Genomic DNA, 6,000 nt, shown 5'->3' on the forward strand with positions numbered 1-6,000 from the left:
CCACTAACCTCCTCATTTGGTTCCCATCCCCCTGCCACATTAGTTTAAACCCTCCCCAACAGCATTAGCAAAAGCAGCCCCTAGGACATTGATTCCAGTCCTGCCCAGGTGTAGACAGTCCGATCTCTAATAGTCCCACCTCCCCCAGAACAGGTCCCAATGTCCCAAAAATCTGAACCCCTTTAATCTGAACATCTTTAATGTTTTAACACATCTCAAAATGCATCACAAGAGCAAATTTTCACACAGTCAGAAATGAGACATTAGCACGGGTGATCAAGAGCTTGGTCAGAAAGTGTGTTTGATTTTAAGGAGTGTCTTAAAGGAAGGGAGAAGGATATAGAGAGGGGGAAGACCCATAGGAGGCAAATTTTGGAGCTTATGGTGCATGCTGCTAATGGTTTGGCCAGCTGTTGGTGGAATGATTCAAATCAGGGCTTACAAGAGCACAGCTCTGTTGGAGAGCCTGGGGAGGTTAGAAAGATTGGGAGGGGCAAGGTCATGGAGGGACTAAAAAATAAAGATGAGCAAATTAAAGTTGCAGCATCACCAGACAGGAAACTTGTATAGCTTAGTAAACACTGGGGAGTGCAAAAGGGGCTCAATTCATGCTAGAGGTTGGGCAGCAGATTTAGAATTTGGAATGATTTCAAGTGTACAAGGGATTGCACAAGATGGGAACCAGCCAGAAGGGCATTATTTAAAATAAGGCACTTATTAATTCTTTTTTAGCAATCTGATGATCTAACCCCTTACTGTAGCAAATAGTGCTATTTAGCTTCAAGCTGAACGTATCTATATTTCAGCCAATTGTACAAGGGAACTTACATTTATATAATACCTTTCCCCACCCTAAGGTGCTCCAAAGCACTTTACAGTGAATTGCTTTTGAATGACTGAATTATTGTAATACAGGAAATATAGCAACCAAATAGCACACAGAGAGCTCCCACAGACAGCAAGGTAACAATGACGATATATTCTGTTTTTAGAAATGCTGGTTAAAAATTTTATTTTAATTTACTCAAGGGACATGGGCTTTGCTGTCCATCGGTAGTTGCTCCTTGAGAAGGTGGTGGTGAGCTGTCTTTTTGAACCACTGCAGCCCATGTGCTGAAGGCAGACTCACATTGCTGTTAGTGAGCGAGTTCCAGAATTTTGACTCAGTGACACTGAAGGAATGGCAATATATTTCCAAGTCAGGATGGTGAGTGGCTTCAAGGGGATCTTGAGGATGGTGGTGTCACCATGTATCTACTGCCCTTGTCCTTCTGGATGGTAGTGGTCACAAGAGAACAGGGAGATTCCCCTGTTCTTTCATGAACTGTGGGACTGGGATCTTTTGCAGCCACCTGTAGATGGGACCCCCTGTCAAAATTTGCAACCAGAAGCCAGCATCTTTAGCAGTGCAGCACTCCTTCTGATTGTGATGTCAACCTAGATATCATGTTCAGACCTCTGACCCAGGGTTTTGTATATCTGCTCTCACGGGATTCTGCAAAACATGATCACAAGCAGAGACCTCTGCCAGGCAACTCGTGAGTCACACAATAGCCAATCATGGATTTACTGTGGGTTTTAAGAATTCGCGATGAGATATTTAATTTACAGACGGAACTCCAACAAACAATCTTATTTCATTCCTCCTCTCCCTGCATTAAAGCCTGGCATGTATAAATGCTTGAAACAGGGTAATTCTGTAATTAATCTTAATTGCAAGACTTGCTTCATTGTTCAATACATCTAGATTCCAGTTCTGTGTTTAGCGTTATCTTTTGGTCATGCTCATTATCACCAATTGCAGAACTGAACCAATTACCGTAACATCCAGTCTATGATTTGCACTCTCTGATAGATAATTGCAATTCTCACCTGTTCAGAAATGTTATTACGCACCTCTGGAGCAGGGACTGATACTCACAAGGGCGTTACACACTAAATAAAAACCGAAAGAACTGCGGATGCTGTAAATCAGGAGCAAAAACAGAAGTTGCCGGAGAAGATCAGCAGGTCTGGCAGCATTTGTGCAGGAAAAAAAAAGTTAACGTTTCTGGTCCGGTGACCCTTCCTCAGTACTGAAGGGTGTTACATGGTTCTGAGGTCTAAAACTGAGGCTGAGGTTTTGATTTTGCGCAGAGTAAGATCCCACAAGAAACAATGTGATAACAACGAGATAATCTGCTTTTGTACTGTTGATGAATGGCTAAATACAGGCCAGCACAAGGAGCAAAACTCCCCTGCTCGTCTTTAAAATAGCGCCTGGAAGCTTTAACATCCACCTGAAGTGACAAACGGCTAATACCATTACAGTGGGAACAGGAGGAGGCAATTCAACCTATTGAGTCTGCTCCACCATTCAATGGGATCATGCCCAATCTGGCGATCCTCAACGTGGTTAAGAAGGCAGTTGGTGTGCTTGCCTTCATTATTCAGGCCTTTGTGTATAGGAGTTGGGACGTTTTGTTGAGGTTGTACAGAACGTTATTGAAGGCTGTTCTGGAGTACTGTGACCAGTTCTGGCCCTGTTACAGGAAGGATATTATTAAACTGGAGAGTTTTCAGAAGAGATTTAGCAGGATGTTGCTGGGAATGGAGGATTTGAGTTATAAGGAGAGGCTGGAACTTCTTTCACTGGAGCGTAGGAGTTTGAGGGGTGACCTTATAGAGGTTTATAAAACCATGAGGGGTTTAGATAAGATGAGTGGCAAGTGTCTTTTCCCTAGGGTGGGGGATTTCAAGACTAGGGGGCACGTTTTTACAGTGAGAGGAGAAAGATTTAAAAAAAAAAGACATCAGGGCAATTTTTCTTTACACAGAATGGTTTGTGTGTGGAATGAACTTCCAGAGGCAGTGATTAATGTGGGTACTGTTACAATGTTTAAAAGATATTTAGGTAAGTGCATGAATGGACATTTGGAGAGATATGAGCCAAGTGCAGGCTGGTGGGAGATAGTAGGAACTGCCGATGCTGGAGTGTGAGATAACAGTGTGGAGCTGGATGAACACCGCAGGCCAGGCAGCATCAGAGGAGCAGGAAAGCTGACGTTTCGGGTCTGGACCCTTCAGAAATGGATATAAGGGGTTGGGGGCTCTAGAATAGAGAGAGAGGGAGGTGATGATGGAAGGTGGATAGAGGAGCAGATAGGTGGAGAGAAGACGGACAGGTCAAGGAGGCAGGGATGGAGCCAGTACAGGTGAGTGTAGGTAGGGAGTTGGGGTGGGGGTTGGTCAGTGAGGTGGGAGAAAAGACGGACAGGTCAAGGAGGCGGGGACGAGAGGGGGTGGTCTTGGGATGAGGTCAGTGGTGGGGAGATTTTGAAGCGTGTAAAGTCCACATTGAGACCATTGGGCTGCAGGGTTCCCAGGTGGAATATGAGGTGCTGTTCCTCCAGCCTTCAGGTGGCATCGTTGTGACACTGGAGGAGGCCCAGGATGGACATGTTGTCCAAGGAATGGGAGGGGGAGTTGAAGTGGTTCGCGACTGGGAGGTGTTGTCATGAACCAAGCGTAGGTGTTCCACAAAGTGGTCTCCAAGCCTCTGCTTCGTTTCCCCGATGGAGGCCACATCGGGAACAGCGGATACAGTATACCACATTAGCGGATGTGCAGGTGAACATCTGTTTCATGTGGAGGGTTTTTTTTGTGGCCTGGGATGGGGGTGAGGGGGGAGGTGTAGGGGCAGGTGTAGCACTTCCTGCGGTTGCAGGGAAAAGTGCCAGGGATGGTTGGGCTAGTGGGGGGTGTGGAGCGGACAAGGGAGTCACGGAGAGAGCGGTCCCTCCGGAAGGCAGATAAGGGTGGGGAGGGAAATATATCCTTGGGAGTGGGGTCAGATTGCAGGTGGTGGAGAATGACACATTTAATCTGGAGGTTGATGGGGTGATACGTGAGGGCGAGGGGAATTCGGTCTTTGTTGTTATTTTGGGAGGGAGTGTGAGTTCTGAGGTGCGGGAAACGCAAGAGATGGGGTCGAGGGTGTTTTCGACTACTGTGGAGGGGAAGTTGCGGTCCTTGAAAAATGAGGACATCTGGGATGTCCAGGAGTGGAACGCCCAAGATGAGCCCTCTGTGGTAAAGAATGCCACAGTTTTACCACTGTCTGAAAGAAGAAATTCCTCCTCATCTCTGTCTTAAATGGACCAATTGTTGCTCTGACATTATACGCTCTTGGTCGTAGACTCTCTTGCAAGGGGAAATAACCTTGCCACATCTACCTGGTCAATTCCCCTAAGAACTTTGTACCCTTCCATAAGATTGCCTCTCATTCTAAATTCCGAGGAGTATAGGCTCAGTCTACTCAAGACAAACAATTGTGTGAATGCTAGAAATCTGAAACAGAACAAACATTGCTGGAGAAACTCAGCAGATCTGATAGCATCCAGAGAGAAAACAGAGTTAAAGTCCAGGTCCAGTGACCTTGTTTCAGGTGCTGAAGATGTTGCCAGACTTGCTAAGTTTCTCCAACAATTTCTGTTTTTGTTCCCTATCTACCCAATCTCTCCTCAGAAGGCACTCCCCCCATACTTGCTATCAGCCAAGAGCACCTTCTCAGGACTGCCTCCAATGCCATTATATCTCTCCTTAGATAAGGTTGCCAAAATGTCACAGTATTCCAGACGTGGTCTGACCAGGATGTTGCATAATTTTAGTAAAACTTCCCTATTTTTATATTTCATTCCTTTTGACATAAAGGCCAACATTCCATTTGCCTTCCCTATTACTGATTGAACTTGGACTTTGTAATTCATGGATGCGGACTCCCAAATTCCTCTGTTCTGTAAATGTTATACAGTTTTTCTCCATTTAAATAATATTCAGATCCTCTTTCTTCCTGCTACCGTACATAACCTCACATTTTTCCACATTATATTCATCTGTCAAGTTTTTGCCTGCATGTTTAATCTATATCCATCTACTGACCCTTTGTATCATCCCCATCATTTGCCTTCGAATCTGTTGTTGTGTTATTGGCAAAACTGGCCATAGTTCATCCATTTTCCTCATGGAGGACATTAATACATATTGTAAACAATTGTGGCACCAGCACTGATCCTATTTGCATACCAGGTATGAGTTGCCATTCTGAAAATGTCCAACTATCTTTTCTTATTCACTAGTGGGATTTGGGTGTCACTGGCTGACCGTTTGTTGCTCTTGAGAAGATGGTGGTTAGCTGTCTTCTTGAATTGCTGCAATCCGTGTACTGCAGGTGGATCCACAATGCCCTTAAGAGCGAGGAATCTGGGAGTAACAGTTACTGATACTGATTCATCTACAGCGTGCACACTTGCGAGGCTGAGGTCAAGTATGTTCCTTCTTTCTCAGTTCCCTCACCACCTGCCACCTACCAGGTAGCTACGTCCTTAAGGACTAGACCAGCTCTGTCAGTAGCACTGCTGCCTCTGTTACAGGACATATCCAGGGAGAGTTATGATGGTGTCTATGACATTGTATGTAAGGTATGATTCTGAGAGTATGACTGTTGTTTGACTAATCCACAGGACAGCTGTCCTAATTTTGGCACTGATGAAGCAATGAAGTTTGCAGCAAATGCTTCAGCCTCATCTTTTGCATTGATATGTTGCACTTTTCCATCATTGAGGATGGGGATACTTGTGGAGCCTTCTCTTCTAGGGAATTGTTTCAATTATCCACCATTATTCACAGCTAGATGTGGCAAGACTAAAGCTTAGGTCTGATCTGGTTGTGGGATCACTTTCAATCACATGGCTAAGTCTTGAATCACAAAGGTGGCAGTTTCCTTCCCTAATGAGCATTAGTGAACCAAAATGGGTTTTTCCAACAACCGACAATGGATTCACAGTTATCATTAAACTCTAAATACCAAGTGATTTCTGAATTCAAATTTCACCATCTACCATGACAGGATTCAAACCCAGCTCCCCAGATTATTGGAGATAACAAGGTGTAGAGCTGAATGTACACAGCAGGCCAAGCAGCATCATAGGAGCAGGAAGGCTGACGTTTTGGGCCTAGACC

The sequence above is a fragment of the Rhincodon typus genome, chromosome 12, assembly GCF_021869965.1.
Source record: "Rhincodon typus isolate 14 chromosome 12, sRhiTyp1.1, whole genome shotgun sequence".
Taxonomy (NCBI): domain Eukaryota; kingdom Metazoa; phylum Chordata; class Chondrichthyes; order Orectolobiformes; family Rhincodontidae; genus Rhincodon; species Rhincodon typus.